Below are 22,604 nucleotides of genomic sequence, written 5' to 3'. Positions count from 1 at the left end.
GCATGTTGACAAGCCACAAAGCTTCTGGGAGAATGTCCTTTGGACAGATGAGACCAAACTGGAGCTTTTTGGTAAGACACATCAACTCTATGTTCACAGACTCAAAAACCAAGCATACGAAGAAAAGAACACTGTCCCTACGGTGAAACATGGAGGAGGCTCAGTAATGTTTTGGGGCTGCTTTGCTGCATCTGGCACAGGGTGTCTTGAAAGTGTGCAAGGTACGATGAAATCTGAAGACTATCAAGGCATTCTGGAGAGAAATGTGCTGCCTAGTGTCAGAAAGCTTGGTCTCAGTCGCAGGTCATGGGTCTTCCAACAGGACAACCATCCAAAACACACAGCCAAAAAACACCCAAGAATGGCTGAGAGAAAAGCGTTGGACTATTCTAAAGTGGCCTTCTATGAGCCCAGATCTGAATCCCATTGAACATATGTGGAAGGAGCTGAAACATGCCATTTGGAGAAGACACCCATCAAACCTGAGACAACTGGAGCTGTTTGCTCATGAGGAGTGGGCCAAAATACCTGTTGACAGCTGCAGAACGCTCATTGACAAATACAGAAATCGTTTAATTGCAGTGATTGCCTCAAAAGGTTGTGCAACAAAATATTAAGTTATGGGTACTGTCGTGGGCTCTGTCCTTTAAAATCAATTATGGACTAGTCAGCTGGTTTCCTTTTTAAGGTGATGCTCTTTATTGTGTAATCCATCCAAAATGTGCAGCAAAAAAAAAAATTCCAAAGTTACAAAATTCACTATTTACATATATACACAAACATCTTCTAAGCACCTACCATGTGCACTGTTCCAGTCCTAAAAACACACACAGCTCTGTGTGGTTGAGTGCCCCTCTTTATAGTAGGAAGCCCCTCCCTCCAAAGTAATTGAAACAAAATTCAGTCATTTCTCCACTCACAGAAAACAAACCAAACTCAATATACTTTGGGATTTACACAAATATCATAATAAACAAAAATACTCAAAATGAAGCTTCAAAACCCCCTACAACGAAAAATAATATTATTTTACACAAAACCCAGGAAGTTACGTAATGTCACGAAATGCCGCCCCTACACGCCCCACGTAAGACGCGGATAAATACGGAAGTGTTGTGTATGCTCAAGTTGGCTGAGTAAAGCCGTGAACGGAGCACGGAAACCCCACAACGGACACCACCCGACAAAACCACGAACGGAGGACCACTCCAACAGCCGCCGAGTGTGCACCCCCGACGGCCGCCGAAACCAACCGCGCAAAACCGAAAAACAAAGAGAAAAAAGAAAAAACCGGCCAGGCAAGTAAAATCGACGGTACTGAGTGTATGTGGACATGTTTGCTCTGTAGCCTCTTATGCTTACTGCGTGTGCTGACGGGGCTGCTCCGTCACAGGTACCATCATTTTTGTCCAGCCCTATTTCATTAGTTTTTTTTTTTTTAATAATTATGTTAATCAACAATTCAAAAGTGATGGCTGATTTTGATTATTTAATTTTCAATAAATTTTTATTTATTGTTACTTTTGTGAGTTTCAAGTGATTTCAGTGAGAATTGTGGGTTTTTCCTTCTTTAACTGAGGGGTACCAACAATTTTGTCCACGTGTGTAAGTATTCACAGCGTTTGCCGTAAAGCTCAAAATTGAGCTCAGCTGCATTCTGTTCCCACTGATCATCCTTGACATGTTTTAGCAGCTTAGTTGGAGTCAATTCAGTTGATTGAACATGAATTGGAAAGGCACACACCTGTCTATATAAGGGCCCACAGTTGACAGTGCATATCAAAGCACAAACCAAGCATGAAGACAAAGGAATTGTCTGTAGACCTCCAAGACAGGATTGTCTCGAGGCACAAGGCTGTGGAAAGTTACAGAAAAATTCCTGCTGCTTTCGAGGTTTCAGTGAGCACAGTGGCCTCCATCATCCGTAAGTGGAAGAAGTTTGGAACCATCAGGACTCTTCTGAGAGCTGACCGGTCATCTAAGCTGAGTGATCGGGGGAGAAGGGCCTTAATCAGGGAGGTGACCAATAAGCCGATGTTCTGTCAGGGTGCCAATATTCCTCTGTGGAGAGAGGAGAACCTTCCAGAAGGACAACCATCTCTGCAACAATCCACCAATCAGGCCTGGATGGTAGAGTGGCCAGAAGGAAGCCATTCCTTAGTAAAAGGCCCGCCTGGAGTTTGCCAAAAGGCACCTGAAGGACTCTCAGACCATGAGAAACAAAGTTCTCTGGTCTGATGAGATAAAAATTGAACTCTTTGGAGTGAATGCCATATGTTCCGTTTGGAGAAAACCAGACACCACTCATCACCAGGCCAATACCATCCCTACAGTGAAGCATGGTGGTGGCAGCATCATGCTGTGGACATGTACTTCAGTGGCGGGAACTGGAAGACTAGTCAGGATAGAGGGAAAGATGAATGCAGCAATGTACAGAGGCATCCTGGATGAAAACCTGCTCCAGAGCGCTCTTGACCTCAGACTGGGGTGACGGTTCATCTTTCAGCAGGACAATGACCCGAAGCACACAGCCAAGATATCGAAGGAGTGGTTTTAGAACAACCCAGTGAGTGTTCTTGAGTGGCCCAGTCAGAGCCCACCTGAATCCAATTGATTATCTCTAGAAAGATCTGAAAATGGCTGTGCACCGACGCTTCCCATCCAACCTGATGGAGCTTGTGAGGTACTGCAAAGAGGAATGGGCGAAACTGGCCAAAGATAGGTGTGTCAAGTGTGGCATCATATTCAAAACAGCTTGAGGCTGTAATTGCTGCCAAAGGTGCATCAACAAAGTATCGCGCACAGGCTGTGAATACTTATGTCAGTTTAAGTCAGTTTTTTCATTGTCAATAAATTTGAAACAATTTCAAAAAAACTTTTTTCATGTTGTCATTATGGGGTGTTGTGTAGAATTTTGAGGTAAAAAATGAATTTAATCCATTTTGGAATAAGGCTGTAACATTAAAAAAATATGGAAAAAGTGAAGCGCTGTGAATACTTTCTGGATAGACTCTGACTCCGCTGAGGCATCACCTCTTTGTCAGAGTAATAATGATACAAAAAGTCCCATTCTGCAAGCTAACCAGATTGGTTCTTCTGGTTTGTTACATATAAAACCTTGGAAGTCCAAGTTTTTAAGACTGCCATTGGTACACTACTATATCAGGATGGAAATGCCTAGCCATGGTGTCGATTGCTTATTTTGCTGACAGTGTGTCTTCTAGCATATAAAAAACAACTTATGGACATTTTGCATAAGTATTTAACAAATCAAGTAACTGTTTTTCAAAAAATATTTTTGAGAGAGAAAATCCTCTCTCCAGTTCCTATTCAATGAACAACAACATTTACTGAGAAATATAACTGGAAAGTCACACAAAAAATGCTCACCACACACCACAAGCTCAGTTTCCATCCATTATTAGCTATACCTGCTCTGTCTTGCAGAGGGTGATGAAGATATGGATCCTACCCCAGCTGACATTAAGTGAAGGCAGGAAATTTCCTTGCTATGAGGTGGTCATGAACCATAACTTCTGCAACACGAAATCATCTGGTAGTTCACCGTGTGCATATAGTGAGAGGTAAATAATGAAGATGAGTGGATGTAAAGAGAGCACATGAATCATAGATTTCATTCTAGAAATGTCTTCTTTATGTATAGAGGTTAAATCCGCTGTATAAATCTAACATTTTCTTTCCATACTGTGATCTCCAATGTTGAATTCATGTGAATGAGATTGAGTCTTACAATGGATGAGTTGAGTGAGATTCACCACTGGAACAAAAGAACATTTCTACTGCTTGGACAAAACAGTTTCAACTCAAGATTATGTCAACGAAGGAAGACACTGCTATTTAAACTGTTTAAGAACTCCTTTTTCATTTTAAAGATATCAAAACTTGCAAACTCGTCATTTTCCTTCCATACAATATACATGCTGCACATTATAGAAAAACACTGCAATAATTAAAGAGTAAAATCCTGTTGTTAAACGTGTGAAGACGAGTGAAATAATACAAAAAGAACATTATTACGACAGCTGCATGTTTCTATTGTCTTCTTGTGGATTCACCTGTCAGTATGTGAGTTGTTTGTGGCATTCTATTAACCAGACCATCAAAAGTTTAAAATCTCATTTCCCTCTCTGTCTTGTTTCTGTCAGGAAAGAACAGAAATATTTTATTCAACAACAAAAAAAGAGGTTACAGAAACAAAAAGAATGACAAAATGAAACTGCAGTGGTTTTTTACACAGTGGAAAGCATCTACTGAATAAAAATGTGAACAATGAGAGGGGAAAAATGAATAGGAAAAAGATAAGAGTGAGAGAGGGGAAGACAAAAGAATTGAGTCACGGATGAATTAAAGAAGGTCAACAGAAAGAGAAAGTTGGAGAGGAGGAGAAGAGAAATTCAAGTTTTCACTTTCCCTCATTGCAGTTTTGTATAACTCAGGACAAGTCAGGCATCTGTGGTAATACTGTGTTCACAGTGACTGGTGAGACATGAAAATGCACACAAGGAGACACACAAGTGTACAAATCACTGCACGAGAACAACCTAGCAAAATATAGCCACACAACACCTCTCATGTATTTCCAAAGCAAAAAATGCTCGCAGTGTGGATTTTGCACAATTAATGAAGATTTAACTGATCAAGTGTAATAAAGAGAGAATGACAGGCAGAATGAAAAAGACGAGAGGGGGTGTTAAAAGGCAGCAAATGCAACAAGAATAAACCTGAAAACCAACCAAGCCAAATCAAAAATGCACAATATATAGAGAGCCATGAAATAGTATTTGCCCCCTTCTCAAATTTATTTTTTATTTATTTTTTGCATATATCCCCCACAAAAATGCAGTTTTTAAATGATGATTTTATTTATTCAAGAGGAAAAAACTATTCAAAGCTACCTGGTCCTGTGTAAAAAAAAGTAATTGCCCCCCAAACCTAATTACTGGTTAGGCCGCCCTCAGCAGCAACAACTGAAATCAAGTGTTTTCTATAACTGGCAATGTTCTCTGTGTGGAGCTATTGTGGCCCACTCTTCTTTGCAGAATTATTATAATTCAGCAGCACTGGAGGGTTTGCCAGCATGAACAACCTTTTTAAGGTCATACAACAACATTTCAATCGGATTCAAGTCCAGACTTTGACTAGGCCACTGCAAAACCTTCATTAGGGTCCGAGCACCGAGGGTGCGAAGGACAGGCGGTGCAAGGGCACCGACTGTCCAAGGCACCAGCGGTGCCTAGGACCCTATTGAAACCCTAGGGTTTATTATTATTTATTTATTTATTTATTTTATTTTTATTTTTTTCTCCCGTAAAGTAAATTGGCTTTTTGGCGGCCTTATCATACTCCAAAACGCGTGAAATTTGGCATGCACATCAGGACTGGTGAAAAATTTGATATTTTATGGGAGTTGCGCATGTGCGTGGCAAAATGGCTCTATAGCGCCTCCTGCAAACTTGAAAAAGTAGTCATTAGGCCAACTGCCACAATGTTTCATGTACAGCTACAATATTTGGTGGGCATATGCAGAACATCAGGACACACCAAAAAGTCAATTACAGCCACGCCCTAAACCCAACAGGAAGTCGGCCATCTTCAATTTGCTGTAAATTTTTCAAACTTAATAGCTCCTCGGGAAATTAATTGCCTTTTTGGCGGCCTTATCATATTCCAAAACGCGTCAAATTTGGCGTGCACATCAGGACTGGCGAAAAATTTGATATTTTATGGGAGTTGCGCATGTGTGTGGCAAAATGGCTCTATAGCGCCACCTGCAAAATTGAAAAGTGGTCATTAGGCCAACTTCCACAATGTTTCATGTACAGCTACAATATTTGGTGGGCATATGCAGAACATCAGGACACACCAAAAAGTCAATCACAGCCACGCCCTAAACCCAACAGGAAGTCGGCCATCTTGAATTTGCTGTAAATTTGTCAAAATTAATTTCTCCCGGCAAATGAATTGCCTTTTTGGGGGCCTTATCATAAACCAAAACGCGTGAAATTTGGCGTGCACATCAGGACTGGCGAAAAATTTGATATTTTATGGGAGTTACGCATGTGTGTGGAAAAATGGCTCTATAGCGCCACCTACAAAATTGAAAAAGTGGTCATTAGGCCAACTGCCACAATGTTTCATTTACAGCTACAATATTTGGTGGGCATATGCACCACATCAGGACACACCAAAAAGTCAATCACAGCCATGCCCTAAACCCAACAGGAAGTCGGTCATCTTGAATTTGCTGTACATTTGTCAAACTTAATAGCTCCTAGTGGATAAGTCTGAGAGAACTGAAATTTGGCCAGTACATGCACCAGACCTTTCTGATGAAAAGTTATCAAAAACTCAACCAGAAGCCAAAAGGTGTGGCCATGGCGGAGCCTCAAACAACTGATCCTTCGCCATGAAACAGGAAGTGGTGTCTAATTCTTCTCAACATGTTCCAATCTGCCTGAAACTTTACATGTATGATGACAGTCCTGTCCTGATGTCATCCACATAGGGATATTCATTGACAGTCATAGCGCCACCTTGTGGTTTCAGGAAATAGACATCTTTTACACTTTCATGCCCTATTGTTACCCGGTTGATCATATTCACTTCAAATGACAACAGGCTGAACACATTGATGATGCATCTCAGTGAAAATGGTGACTTGTCATCAAAGGGCGTGTCTGTGGCGGCCAAACCAATTTCGATGTTTCGCCATGAAAATTTAACGATTCATATCTCAGCTGAACAAGATCCTATCTGCCCCAAACTTCACATGATGGACACCAGGTCCAGTCTGAACACATCCACACTCATAAATTCTGAAAAAGTCATAGCGCCACCTGTTGGTAATAGTAAGTTTAAGGCCTTATATTTTCAGGTACAATGGCCCCAAACGTGGTGATATCATGCTGGAAATTGGTCAGTCGAGTCTTCACCTCTTGACAATCCCACACTGTCAAGGGTGTGACATTTCATGCAACGCTGTTGCCGTAGCAACCAAATATCGCCATGCAAAACAAAGTGCTGTTTGACAGGTTAGGAATACTCCAATGCTCACTAAAATTACCACACACATCACCATCGACCCAAGGAACGACACTGTATGCATCTCGGCACTGTGCATGTTATAGCGCCCCCTACAGTATTTTTAACAAACAGCCCCCCCCCCAGCACGTTTCACCTCCATCCATGAAATTTGGGAGGCTTATAGAGCACATCAGGACGCACAAAAAGCCTCTTGGAGCCATGTCCCAAACCCAACAGGAAGTCGGCCATCTTGGATTAATTGTGAGATTTTTGATGATTTTTCTCATTTTTGAGAGTTAATACCTCCAAGGGGATAATTCCAGGAGACCTGAAATTTTGTCAGTCCACACAGCAGGACTTGGTGATGAAAAGTTATCAAAAGTTTAACCAGAAGCCAAATGGCGTGGCCATGGCGACCATTAGAGTTTTGATGCTTCGCCAAGAAACATCAACTGCTGTATAACTCTCCTCTGCATGCTCCAATCTGCCTCAAACTTTCCATGTGTGATCACAATCCAATCCTGATCACATCTACAGGCCAACAGACACTCTCAGTCGCAGTGCCACCTGTTGGATGGACAGTAAATGCTGTATAACTGGCCTCTACATGGTCAAATCAGCCTGAAACTTTCCATGACTGATCAGAGTCCAACCCTCATCACATCCACTGTTTGAAATACACTCTGAGTTACAGCGCCACCTGGTGGTGGATGGGCAGTAAATGCTGTATAACTAGTCTGAACATGCTCCAATCTGGCTGAAATTTTACGTGTGATTAAACTCTGGTCCAGATGTGATTCAGAGGCCGGCACACACTCTCAGTCACAGTGCCACCTGGTGGACGTGCATGGATTCGTCGACCAGCGTGGATGCGAGGACCCGTCCATCGCTGCTTGCAGCTTTAATTTTGTTTTTGTTTTTTTTAAGAAGCTGACTTGCTGGTGTGTTTTGGATTGTTGTCCTGCTGCAGAACCCTAGGGTGCTTTGAGGTCACAAACGGATGGCTGAACATTCTCCTTCAGGATTTTCTGGTGGAGCAGAATTCATGGTTCCATCAATTACAGCAAGTCATCCCAGTCCTGAATCAGCAAAGCAGCCCCAGACCATCACACTACTACCACTATGTTTGACTGTTAGTATGATGTTCTTTCTCTGAAATGCTGTGTTACTTTTATGCCAGATCCAACGAGACACACACCTTCATTGGGGATCATTCAGATGTTTGTTTCAAAACCAGATAAGCCTTCATGTCCTTTATTGTCAGAAGTGGTTTTGGCCTTGGAATTCTACCATGGGTGCCATTTTTGCCCAGTCTCTTCCTTATTGATGAGTCATAAACACTGACCTTAACTGAGGCAAGGGAAGCCTGCAGTTCTTTAGATGTTGTTCTGGGTTCCTTTGTGACCTCCTGGATGAGTCGCCACTGTGCTCTTGGAGTAACTTTGGTCGGCTGGCCAGTTGTGGGAAGGTTCACCACTGTTCCATGTTTTCTCCATTTGTGGTTCGCTGGAGTTCTCAAGCTTTAGAAAGGGCTTTGTAATCCTTTCCAGACTGTTACTTTACTTTATTTCTAGTGTTCTTGAATTTCTTTGGATAATGGCATTTTGTTGCAGCTTTTTGAGATCTCCGACTTCATTTTGTCAGACAGGTTTTATTTAAGTGGTTTCTTGATTGAACTGGTCTGGAGGTAATCAGGCTTTGGTGTGGTCAATGAAATTGAACTCACTTTCCAAAAAAAATTAGACTATCCATGGTTAATTCATAATTTAAGAAGGGGGGCAATTATTTCTTCACATACAGCCAGGTAGGTTTGGATAGCTTTTTTCCCTTAAAACATTAAGTCATCATTTAAAAACTGCATTTTGTGTTTACTTTGGTTATCTTTGTCTAATATTTAAATATGTTTGATGACCTTAAACATTTAAGTGCGGGAATATGCAAAAAAAGAATTTGAAATTACAAATACTTTTACATGACACTATAGCTCGATTAATCTCGCACTCGACGACCAGCACTGTAGAATGCCACGTATAATATATTTAATATAGATTAAAATACTGTTGTATAAACTTAAAGCTCAACAAAACCAGAAGTACTGAGCTCTGCAGACACAGCAAACATGTAATTTGTGGGTAATATTAACACTGGTTTGTGATAATAAAGAGCCTGTTTCTCTCTCTCTTCCCGCCCTTTCTTTTCTTCTTCCAGTTTTTCTTCTTTTTTCTCAGGTTTAGAGTTACAAACTGTCTACTTTCTCATGTTACAACCTCATTCTGCTTTACGACACACACACACACACACACACACTCACACAGCTGACACAGTGACAAAGTCTTTAAGCCAGCACACCTGTCACGTCCATACAGACATCATTATAAGACCTGTGTGTGTGTGTGTGTGTGTGTGTGTGTGTGTGTGTGTGTGTGTGTGTCTAGACAGCACAGTTGAGGTTGGTTTCATGTTGTGATGTGACATGTACACAGCATGTCAGTCTGTCGGGTGTCCAGCCTCCACTTCAAAATGGCCTTGGAAAGAAAGTGACACTGAGAAACTGGATACTCACTCAGACATCCTTTAGATCACAGCAGACAATTTTCTTCTTTATAAATGGAATAATTCTGATGGTTAACAGCGATTGGTTCTTAAGCAATAAGTCAGATGTTCAACACTGTTCTTTTTGAAATAAGCTCTCAACCCAGACTGACACAAACTAAACATGTCGGTTTCCTTCCTTTTCATGCAGTAATGTGAAGTTATAGTGTGCAGCATTAGAAACTCTCCGCTCAGAGTACCAGAACATTGACTAGTTCAAGTTTACTTCAACTTTAGACACTCATCAGTGTGAGATTCATCAGTGTGATAAAATACCCGAAATGCTGGCAGCCATCACCTGGTCGTGTCACAGCTTTAGCGTCAGTCTGGCCTCAGGTTGTTGCATGACTGGCTTTGTGAAGTAGCTCACTACACTTCTGCCTGGCTACCAATGGACAGAAATCATTGGGAATACTTCCTGTGGTAGAACATAAACATGGCAGCAGATAAAACTTGAAGGCAGAGCTCTGAGTATGTATTACGTGTGCACACATTTCACATTTAATGATGTTTTGACAGTTGTCACATGTAAATTAGATATGGCAGAAGTGCGTTGCGTGATTATTGTTGTGGTATCCAAACATGACTTTCTTTGTCCACATTTTTCATGTAAAAATCTGACACAATGAAAAAACAAAGAACTGCAATAAACAGATGAGAAAAAGAGAGACTGAAGGTTTGTATTCTTGGCACAAAATGTTCAGGCGGGTGCTCAACTCCACCAAGGTTACATCTTGTGCTGTTTGTCATGGACATTATTGCAAGGTGTGAGGAGGCATGTGCTTTGGGAGTCACAGAAAGAGAGCCAGTGCTTCCAAGTCTATGCTGAAAACTGACTTCATTTGAGTTAGAAATGAACTGCTTTTGTGTCGCTGAATAATAATGACAATAACTTGAAAAGCAGTCAGAGAGTGCAATACTTCACCAAGGCTGCTCATTCCTCGTATCATTGCTCACCATTTTGCAACACAGGTCCATCACAATGACAACGTGTTGACAAGATGTGTCTAAACAGGTGAAAGGTGCTTATGGTTTTGCCAAAAGAGTGACTGATTCAATAAGTGGGTTCAGGCAACTGAGAATTTGGTTCAGACAATAGAGTTTAGTGTTTTAGCAATTGAGAAAAACTGTAAGTACTAAGAAATAATAAACATTCCTGTTGAATCATCTTATGAAATGAAGCACCATGTGGTAGAGAGGGTGTGATTTTATTTTATCAAAAGTGTTTAAGTCCTTTGCACTCTCAATAGCAACAAAATCCCAACAGATAATTTTTCCTGTTGTTATTTTTTCACCATTGATGTGCTAAAACAGCATTAATCTTGAACAGCAAGAGCAAACAACCTATTGGAAGCCACAGAAAATTAACCAGTGTTCATTCTGTGGTTGGTGACCTCTGGATCTATTGATTTATAATAAAGGAGACCAAATACTTTTTTATCAGTCATTGCTGCAGTTGTCCCCAGAATTGTGTTCCATATACTTGGATCTATACTTTCCCGTGATAAATGATGCTATTCAAAAGTTGGGCTTTTGCCATACCTTTTAGTTTATTCAACTTCAGTAACAGCAGGACCTACAGAGAGTATGATCCCTTTGCATCCTCACTGAAGAATTGTTCATTGTTCTACAATTGGCCCTGACGTTTTGTCCCTTGATACAAGCACAGGCACAGTAGCGTTTTTAGCTTTACTGGCTCTGATTTAACCTTCCCATGGGCTGGGTTATACCATGTCATCTAGGGTCAGGCAGTGAAGTTGTTTCAGTCAATCCCAGTGCAGCCAATTATGTGCAAGAGGTTCACATTCACCACACTGAGCTGCTCTGGATAAAAGTGTCCATTGAGTGACATTTGGCAATCACAGAGACTGTCTGGGTGACCAAGATTTAAACCCCTGTGAAGGCAAGCAGGTAATCTATCTGCTTTAAGGCTTGATGTCAGTAGAATTTAAAAGAAACATTTGACATTTTAGGAGTAATACATTTGATTGCTTACTGAGAGTTAGATGACAGTACTAATGTCATTCTTTGTGTGAAATATACATACTACCAGTGGCGGCTGGTGGTGAAATTTGTTGGGTGGGCTAACAAATGCATAATACTGATTAAATGGTTAACACAGCTGCAAAAGCAACATCACCTATGATATACACAGTTACATCAATTACAGGTACACTATACTTTTTTAGTGCTCTACATCAACACTCTCTCTCACTCACTCACTCTCACACACACACACCCCACTACAATACGTGTTCCAACTGCAACGACTTCCCACAGATAGCCTGCTGCAACTGTCTCATTACAACTGTTTGGCGACATGTAGTGCAAAACACGCCTTCAGTACAACAGATGACCTCAGCAAAAACAAGGTGTCACGGTCCTTTAACAAGTCAACATGGGCCTACCTTATTTGAAAAGAAGCTCACATCGACGGCCAATGTGATCTCAGTCTCTTAACTTCCAGCTTTTCCTCCAAAGACATTGAGGAAAATGGACATGAAAGCAAATAATCCAACTTGTTCATGCTAACGCCCGCCATAGCTTAACCTTTTCTCCCTCCTTCCCAACTCTGGCACAAATAGCAGCACCGTTGCGTCAACTCGCTGCTATTGGTCAAAGTCAAGGCCTGTGGGCTGACTCAAGTTAGCCCAAATGATCAGTAAATCACGGGGCGGGACATGACACCTGTCAATCACTTACAAGAACGAAATGAATGAAAGCGGACTGTATCTGCTGGGGCTGTAAAAAAATAAGCCCATTTAGAGATATTCTATGTTTTTCTTTTGACTGATTGGTAATGTTGCTACCTTTGTTTTCACCTAAACTTAAAACAATCTGTTGTAAGCTATTTAAAAAATAATTTCTCATCTTTTTTGAGTTGGCCTGGGAGGGCTTAGCCCTGTTAGCCCATTTATACCAGCCGTCCCTGCATACTACCATTCAAACATTTGGAGTCACCCAGACAATTTCATGTTTTCCATGAAAACTCACACTTATGTTCATGTGCTAACATAATTGCACAAGAGTTTTCTGATCATCAATTAGCTTTTCAACACCATTAGCTAACACAATGTAGCATTAGAACACAGGAGTGATGGTTGCTGGAAATGTTCCTCTGTACCCCTATGTAGATATTCCATTAAAAATCATCCATTTCCAGCTAGAATAGTCAGTTTCCACATTAACAATGTCTAGACTGTATTCCTGATTCATGTAATGTTATCTTTATTGAAAATAAAATGCTTTTCTTTCAAATAGAAGGGCATTTATCAATTAACTTAAACTTTTGATTGGTAGCGTACGACTGCTAACTTAGCTAGCCTAGGAAAAATGCTGGTAACATATGGATACATATGTTACCAGCATTTACCAGGATACGTTAGGGGGTTATGTACCAGACTATTTCTTGGTGAGGAGCAGTAACTTCCTGGAGTTCTGGTTCTCTAGATTTCATCAGAAAAAAGGAGAACTTAACATACAAATTTGTGCTGGTGACCAGTTGCAAGCTGTGGTGCCATCAGATGTCAGGTTGAGTATGTGTGCATTTGTAAGGATTTGTACTACAGGGGCTGTCAAATGATCTCAGCTGCAACAGTATGCAATTACAGTGATGCATGTGCCTTTGACAAACTCCACAAAAATCCCGGAAGTTGGAGTTTGGAATGACTCCACACCTGAGTGACCACATTTTAGTACAACTCACAACACCAAGATGCACAGCTTTAGGAAAATGTTTGTTTTTGCCATTGACACCACTCAATGATTACACTGTAGCAATGCTGACATAGCAACATATCTACAGATAGAACTTTAATAGTACATTGTGTACAAGCTATTTATTGAGACATAGATCAGGCAGAAGGCGCGAATAAACAGCACAGTACTAAAGATTTCACCACTTTTGATGTGTTCAGCAATCATTTTGCTGGAGCTGGGTAAGTTTTTCCAACTTTCTTAGCATCTTCTTCTCAGTTTAAATGGGATATGTATACCTACTTCCTTCATGTATTTTTAGTCTGCACCAGGTCAGTGGTTAAATAGCTATAATTGTTACCAACTAGTGAGTAGTCTATGTCACCCAACTTTTGAAAATGTTTAATGGAATGCACATGACCCATTTTTACTATTCTTTTACTATTTTATTGTGTCTCTGTCTTGTATGGCCAGGGCTTTAGTGTCAGTATACAACTACATGTTATAGAAGACAGGAGAGTTTGTACATTGTTACTTGCAAATGTCAAATGAATCAAAATTGTCGATTGTCTGTGGTGTCATCTTTTAGAGGACAGCCACTGCAACTCTGATTCATGATAAATGGTTTTCAGTTGTTCACTAACCTTTCTGCATCCTTTTCCATCTTTGTGAAGTATCAATCAGATTTCTCATTTACATTTTTTTCCACGTGGACCCATGATGCAGCAGTGTAGATAGACAAAGTGCAAACGAAAAAAATGGGAAAATTCATTTTGAGCAGAGCTCATTTTGCAACCATGCTCATGCGGTGATTGGAAATCGAAGTCTTGTTTCAAGTAATCATCTTACTTCTTTTGTCAGCAGTCATATCATCAAAAAATATAAGAGTCTCAGTTCCATTGTCAGCCATACATACCCACACCATGATACTACCACCACCATGCTTCACTGATTAGGTGGTATGCTTTAGATCTTGAGCAGTAGTTCCTTCCCTTCTCCATACTCTTCTGTCCATAGGATGTTGTTCCATAACTGCACAGGCTCTTTGAGGTGTTATTTGCCAAACTCAAATCTGGCCTTCCTGTTTTTGAGGCTCTCCAATGGTTTCCACCTTGTGGTGAACCTTCTGTATTCACCTTGGTGAAATCTTTTCCTAATTCTTGACTTTGACACAGATACTAACTCACTCCTACAGAGTGTTCTTGATCTGGCCAACTGTTGTGAAGGTTATTTTTTCTTGACCAGGGAAAGGATTCTTTTGTCATCCACCACACTTGTTTTCTGTGGTCTTCCAGGTCTTTTCTTTATAAGAATGTACCAAACTATTGATGTGGCCACGCCTTATGTTTTTGCTATCTCTCTGATCAGTTTGTTTAGATTTTTCAGCCTAATGATGACTTGCTTCACTAATAGTTACAGTCTTTGGATTTCATATCAAGAGTTGACTTCACCAGAGTCCAACCTTGAATACCACACTTTAAACTAACTCTAGACCTTTTATCTGGTCCTTGTAAAAGAAGCAATGAGGTAATAACACACACCTGACCATGGAACAGCTAAGCAGCTAACTGTCCAGTTACTTTTGGTCTCTTATAAAGGTGGTGGACGAATAAAATGTGTTGTAATTCCACTGTTGACCTGATTTGGATGTAAATACACTCAAATTACAGGTGAAAGTCGGCACGTGATTGTTTAATTTAAAATCCAATCACTGTGATGTGCACAGAGCTGAAATGCTGAAAATTGTGTCATGATCCTTCTGCTCCAGTGCACTGGCTTAATCAGCCAAACGATGAACGGCTGTGCGGAGAGCGCAGCTGGCAGGAATTGACAATCACCGCTGCATATAAGCCTGCCTCCTTGCACAGCTCACGGCCGGTTCATTGCTCCATATTCCACCATCCATGCCACGACGCATTCAGCTGTCCCCTGCACTCCGGTCACCACCTCTTGCACGCGGCTTCCTGGACACAAGCTTCCCGTTGGACTTTATTACCTGTTTCCCTGCCCTCGCCACATCTCTCCTTCTGCTCCCTCCATTCTGCCCGCTTCTGCCTTCCTCCCATGGACTTGTGAGTTATCTTCCCCGTTATTTAGTTCAGTTTTTGGTTTAGTTCCTTCTCAGTCTACTGATCAGTCCTTTGTTAGTTAGTTTAGTTTATTCCTCTCCGTTGTTTCCCTCCGACCTCCCTCACTCAGTGTTTCTGTTCATTTAATTTTCTGGTTTCTTTTAATTAAATCATATTTAATTTCACCCTCCTGTCTACACCTGCTGCTTGGGTTCACACTCCCATTGTATGACAGAATGAATCGGCCACATCAGAACCCAGCAGGCGTTCCCGTCTCCATAGTTCCCCCGAAAATCTTCTTTGAAGCCCGTGAGATTTTTTTCCTACCTTAGGGGCTTTCATTCCTCTGACAACCCTCCCGTTCCTGGGTTCCCACTAGCCGTAGAGCCCGCCACCATAAAAGCTGGTCGCCGAAGGTGCGGCTCTAGAAGACGAAGAAACTCGCCTATTCCTGTCCCTGAGGAGCTCTGCGCCACCTCACCTGCAGTGCTGGAGGGGCCCCATGTCACCTTGCCTGCTGTGTTAGAGGGGCCAGATGCATCCTCACCTTTTGAGCGGGTCTACGCTGCCACTATTTCCAAGCAGGTCAACGCTGTCTCATTTCCCGCTGAGGTGAGGCCCCGTGCCGCCTTTCTCCCTGCCCAGGAGAGGCCCCGTGTCGCCTTACTCCCTGCTGAGGAGAGGCCCCGAGCCGCTTCACTCTTGGCTGAGGAGAGGCCCCGTGCTGTCTCCCTCTCTCCTGTTCCTGTGGGGGCATCGCCCCGACTCCTGTCCATATGGGGACCATCGCCGTGTCTTCTGTTCCTGTGGGGCCCATTGCCCCGTCTTCTGTTCCTGCGGGGCCCATTGCCCCATCTCCGGTTCCTGTGGAGGCCTGAGCCCCACCTTCTGTTCTTGAGGGGCCTAAAGCAACGTTTTCTGTCCATGTGGGGCCCATCAGCCCGTCTTCGGCCCTTGTAGACCCTACAGTCTTGGAGAGGCATAAGGCCTCCTTTGCGGTCTTAGAAGAGCTCAACGCTTCTCTCGCTGCAGCACGAGCAAAGCTAAAGGCTCTCACTGCAGTGCTAATGAAGCTACAGGCTCCCGCCGCAGCTCTGGAGGAGCAACAGGCTCCCACCGCGGCTCTGGAGGAGCAACAGACTCCCGCCACGGCTCTGGAGGAGCGACGGGCTCCTCCTGCCATGTTAAGAGAGCAAGAGGCTCTCCATGCAGCGTCAAAGGAGCAAGAAGCTCCAGCTGCAGCCTTAGGGAGGTGTTCCGCCCCCTCTGCAGCTTTAAAGAGGTTCCCCGCCTCTCCTGCAGTCCTGAAGAGGCAGAATGCCTCCCCCGAGTCCTTGAAGAGGCGAAACGCCTCCCCCGAGTCCTTGATGAGACGTAAAGCCTTCTCGCAGCCTTGGAGCGTAACATCTCCTCGACAGCCTTGAGAAGGTCTAAGTCTTCCCCCGCGTCCTTGCTGAGGCGTACCGCCTCTTCCGTGTCCTTGTTTGAGGCATACCGCCTCCTCCGTGTCCTTGTTCGAGGCGTCCCACCTCCTCCGTGTCCTTGTCGAGGTGTTCCGCCTCTCCGGCGCCCTCGGAGAGGCATAAAGCCTCCCTGGTGTCCTTGGAGGAGCTTAACGCTCCCCCCGCAGTCTTGGAGAAGCCAAGAGCTTTCCCCGCGACACCTCAGGAGCCAGATGCTCCACCTGCAGCCTTTATTAGGCATTCCGCCCCCTCTGCTGCTCTAAGGAGGCGAACTGCCTCCCTGACAGCCTCAAGGAGGCGTCCCGCCTTCCCCGCGGCCTTGGTGAGGCGTCCCGCCTTTCTCCGCGGCCTTGGTGAGGCGTCCCGCCTCTCCTGAGCCCTTGAAGAGGCGTAGCGCCTCCTCGGTAGCTTCGAGGTGGCATAGCCCCCCCTCAGCCGCCTTGAGGAGGTGTAGCGTCTCCCCCCTAACCCTGAAGAGGCATACCGCCTCCCCTGAACCCTTGAAGGGGCACAGTACCTCCTCGGCAGCCCTGTGGGAGCAATAGCTCCTCTCCGGCAGCCTTGAGGAGGCGTAGCGCTTCTCCCCAATACCTGCTGAGACTTTGTGCCACAATCCCTCCTGTCCCTTCAATTCAGTCAGTCCCTCCTGTCCCTCCAGTTCAGTCAGTCCCTCCGGCTCTTTCTTTCCCTCCAGTCCTTTCTGTCCCTTCTGACCCTCCAGTCCATTCAGTCCGACTCAAGTCCAGTTCAGTTTAAGTCCAGTTCAGTACTAAACCAGTCCAGTTCAGGTCCAATCCAGTTCCGCCCAGCTCTACTCCAAGTCAGCCATTGTCCAGTCCAGCTCAAGTCCAGTCCAGTCAGTCCCCAGTCCAGACCCCCGCTCTGCCCCCGGAGGGGCCTCTGACCCCATTCCAGGCTTCCACTCTGCCCCCGGAGGGGCCTCTGACCCCAGTCCAGGCTTCCACTCTGGGCTTCTGGCCCTGGTTCCAGCTCCGCCCCCAGAGGGGCCGCCGTTTCCAGCTCCACCCCCGGAGGGGCCGCCGTTTCCAGCTCCACCCCCGGAGGGGACGCCGTTTCCAGTCCTGCCCCCGGAAGGGCCCCCGGCTCCGGCCCCAGCTCAGCCCCCGGAGGGGCCCCCGGTCCCAGTTCAGCCCCTGGAGGAGTTCCGCTGGCCACCGGCCCGACCCCCGAAGGGGTCCCGCCATTGCCGGTTTCCAGCCCGGCCTCCAGAGAGTTCCCGTTGGGCCCGCTGCCGGTTCCCAGCCCGGCCTCCAGAGAGTTCCCGTCGGGCCCGCTGCCAGTTGAACTTGTTGTGTTTTGGCGTGCCTCAGAGCCACGCCAGACTGATCTGGACATTTTGTGTTTGTTTGTAGACATTTTTGTTTTTTCCTCTCCGTTGTTTCCCTCCGACCTCCCTCCCTCACTCAGTGTTTCTGTTCATTTAATTTTCTGGTTTCTTTTAATTAAATCATATTTAATTTCACCCTCCTGTCTACGCCTGCTGCTTGGGTTCACACTCCCATTGTATGACAAATTGTGTCAGTGTCCAAATATTTATGGATATGATTGTTGCTTTTAGAAGTATTTGTTTTGATTGTTCATATTAGGAATTACTCTCTTGTTCATCTTGTTACACAGGTCAAATAACTCATAATGGCTTCAAATATTTGAGTAACACTGACATGCCTTTCATCAATTTTCACAGAGCCTCACAAGTATCGTCACCCATCTATGCTACATCTTTATCAGCAAAGGGCTTTTACTGCCAGAGGCATGAAGAGCTTTCCAAGACATCTTCACCGTCCTGACAAAGAAATTCAAGCACTCTGACTGGAACTGAAAGCAGCAAAGAAGAAGAGGTGAGCAGAGGAGTGAGAACGAGGGGAGATAGGGGAAGACACAGATATGAGAAAAATGAGAAAAAGCAGAATAGAAAAAGAGTGAAAGACAGAAACAGAGACAGACAGGAAGATCAAAAGGTGAAGATGGAGACAAAGATTGCCAGTGAGAAGCGAGAGCGAGGTAGTGTAGTAAAGTGAATTAGCTCCAGTGGATAAGGAGCTCTGTGTTGGCTGCCAATTTTGTTAATCCTTCTTACATCTGGCTGGCAAAGACACTGTGTGTATATGTATGTGGGAGTGCAATTGTAGAGCAGTGTGCACACATGTGTTTGTTTTGTTTTGTTTGTGAGTTTCTGAATATCTGCTCATACGTCAATGCAGGTGCCCATACATTCTGCGTGGGTGCATGTATGTGAATATATGCATGTGTGTGTGTGTGTGTGTGTGTGTGTGTGTGTGTGTGTGTGTGTGTGTGTGTGTGTGTGTGTGTGTGTGTGTGTGTGTGCATGCCTTGAGCTCGGATCTGCTTTCAGAGTGATAAAACTGTCATGCTGAATTTTAACCACCCTACTGCTGCTCTGGAGTTGTATTGGCTTAGTTTGGTGAATTGTTTCTGTGGGATAATGATCTCCTATAGACCTTCAATCCTCATTAGTCTGCCAAGGAACGCGGCGGACCTATGTGACGATCGGCATTGGTTTGTCTGTCTGTCTGTTTGCAGCATTACTCAGAAACTGACTAACGGATTTGGATGAAATTTTCAGGGAAGGTCAGAAATGAAAAAAAGGACTGAGTGATTAGATTTTGACAGTGATGCGACTTATAGTCTGGATCCACGGATTTGTTAAACATTTCTGCTTCATTGCGAGATAGCAGCATGGCGTCACTGTAACTATGACTACAAGTGACACTACATCAGCTGCCTCCTGACGATCACATGATTGCGATCCTACTACAAATCAACCACTGTGGACATATCGGCACTTATCTGTGAGAAACGATATAAGGAACAATTGATGAAGTTGTGGGGGTGTTTCCGAGTCCCATCAATTCCCGCCACCCGCTACATACACGATTCGATATCCATATATAATGTACACATGCATAACACACACCTGTGCTCAGGGTAAGGTCATTTTGTTTGTGGGTACATCTATATTAAATGGCCACATTCTATCTCGCCAAGATTTCTGATTATCAATCGATAATAAACAAATGCACCATTTCTAAAAATAAAAAATGCTGCCATTTTGATAATGCCATATGGGGGAATGAACAGCCTTGGCGAGTACTGCACTTTCTCAGTGCTTTTCTCGTTAGAGAAAATGTTTGCATCTCCAGCGAAAAAGCTTTTTTTCAACATTACTAATGTCTTTTTTAGTAAATCTGGTGGAATTGTCTATAGTGAAATGCATACCTTTGAAATTCATGGGAAAAGAATACAGTTTTAATACGTTCACTGCAAAATACAGCACTCGCCATAAGTCTGAGGAACTTTGGATGTTTGGATTCCTTTCCATCATGCAATGCCATTGTGGTCCCAAAGTCATTCTGCAGCATGACAATGACCCCCAAATGAACACCCAGAAAGAGCAAACAGTGCAAAAGTGCATCATCAAAAAATGGAGTGACAGATCAGTCAGTCAGCAATCACACAAAGAAATTGTAGCAAGTGAGAAAGCCTAAATTCAAAGAGCAGTGATGAGTTTTTTAAATGCTTGGACCCACGTATTTGTCAAGTATCTTGAAAAGCTCTGCAGCAAAGTATGCAAAATAATTCTTACAGTTCAAATGTGAATGGTGTTAACCAAATATTTGTTTGAGGTGACAGAATGTGTGTTAAAAATTGATGTAGCCACTGTGACATCACCCATTGGTTTGTGGACCATCATTTTGAGGCCTCGACTTTGGAATTGAGCTGGTAACATCTTTGTCTTTGGAAAGCGGACATGACAAGCGAGCAGTGGATCTGTGCCTATTCAAGAGCTAGGAAATTATTCCAAAAAAGTCTACTCTATAAGAGATTTATTTTTTTGTTAAGCTCAACATTGTAGGTTCAGACAGGCTTCAGATGGTGCAATTCTGTGTAATATGTCAGCAGGAGTACCTTGAAATTGAAGCAAATGCAAGCAGGTCAGGATGGGGCTAATGTGGTCATCTTTTTCAGTCCAGGCTCACATTCTCAGAACTGTATTTTAGGCAAATTTTACCTGACCAAGCTGCACTTTAATCATTGTCAGAGTCTCGCATCAGATACATCAAACTGAAGTTCAAGCTGAGCACATGCTCAATACATGCGGGATGAATGTGGCCAATATTTAACAAAGTGAAGATGAGCAGTCAGTGGCATCATGTTTCAAATTAAGTAACACAAACATTACAATACTAAAACATTTTCATCATCTAAATATATTGTCAGTTGTATGTTCAGCCTTTTCAAAATGAGCATATGTTCTTTTGGTTTGTGTTGTACTTCCAGCTTGCTGGGAATGTTAGAAAATAGTTGTCTTTAAATTTGCTGTTTGGGTGCTTGTGTTTTTACTTTTAGTTTCAAAGCCAAGTTTTCTAAATTCAAAGATTGGGAAGGGCTTAACAGAGAGCAACAGAAATAAAGTTGCAGACATTAGGTATATATATTCATGATCATGCTTATTATCTTTGACTTTATTCCACTTTTACAGTACAGACACTACCATTGAAAAGTTTGGGTCACTTACAAATGTCATTTCTGAAAGAAAAGAAGATTTTTTTAAATCAAGATAACATTGAATTAATCAGAAATACAGAACAGACATTGTTAATGTGGTAAATGACTATTCTAGCTTGAAATGGCTGATTTTTAATAGAATATCTACACAGGAGTACAGAGGAACATTTCCAACAACCGTCACTCCTGTGTTCTAATGCTACATTGTGTTAGCTAATGGTACTGAAAGGCTAACTGATGATTAGAAAACCCTTGTGCAATTATGTTAGCACATGAATAAAAGTGTGAGTTTTCATGGAAAACATGAAATTGTCTGGGTGATTCCAAACTTTTGAACGGTAATGTATTTCACATAATTTTGGAAAACCTTCTGGTTTAGGGAATATATTAAACCAAAAGGTTCTAGTGGAGCATGCTAGCTGGGCCACTGAGCACTCAGCTTGGCCTGCACATTATAATAAAACCACTTTGGTCAGCTGGCGCCGTCATAAATATTAACGAGTTATGGGCAGTCCTACAAATCTATCAGTGCTGTACTCACTCATTCATCAGACCAACTCATCTGCAAATCCATCCTTGGCAAGACTCTGCTTTATCTGAGCTCACCAGTCCACATCTCACCAGCTCCAGCAATTTCCCCCTCTTCCTCTCCTCTCCTCTCCTCCCCGAAGCTCACACCTTCTTTGGCTGTAACCCACTCTACTATGCAGCTGCCAGCGACTGCAATGAGTTCCAAAATCCCCAAAATTGATCTTTTCATCCCAGCCATTTCCCTTAAAAATGGGCCAGTCAAAACTGTTTCTGGTTCCTGCACCTGCTGCCTTTCGTACATTTCCGCACCACGCAAGCCTTTTCTTTCTCCACATCATGTGCTTTAATACTTGGATGCTTCTTTTGCTTTACCCTCAACTGTACATACTTTGAATTTTATTCTAAGCCAAAGCTTAGCTCTTTATGACTTGATCTCAGTTCTGCCTCTGGCTCAACTGCCGCTGTAAAAAAAAACAAAAAAACAACAACAACTGGTGGCCTGCTAACACACAAGGTTAAACAATCATAAATGATGAAATAATGATATTGCATCACTGGCCTTAGCAACATAATGAGCACATTATGATAATTAAACATTCTAATAAGCCTGGATCATATTTAATCTGTTTGAGCTTGGGGTCAGCAGATGTGGAGGATGCCT

The sequence above is a fragment of the Acanthochromis polyacanthus genome, chromosome 16, assembly GCF_021347895.1.
Source record: "Acanthochromis polyacanthus isolate Apoly-LR-REF ecotype Palm Island chromosome 16, KAUST_Apoly_ChrSc, whole genome shotgun sequence".
In the NCBI taxonomy this organism is placed as follows: Eukaryota; Metazoa; Chordata; class Actinopteri; family Pomacentridae; genus Acanthochromis; species Acanthochromis polyacanthus.
This window is presented reverse-complemented; position numbering follows the sequence as displayed.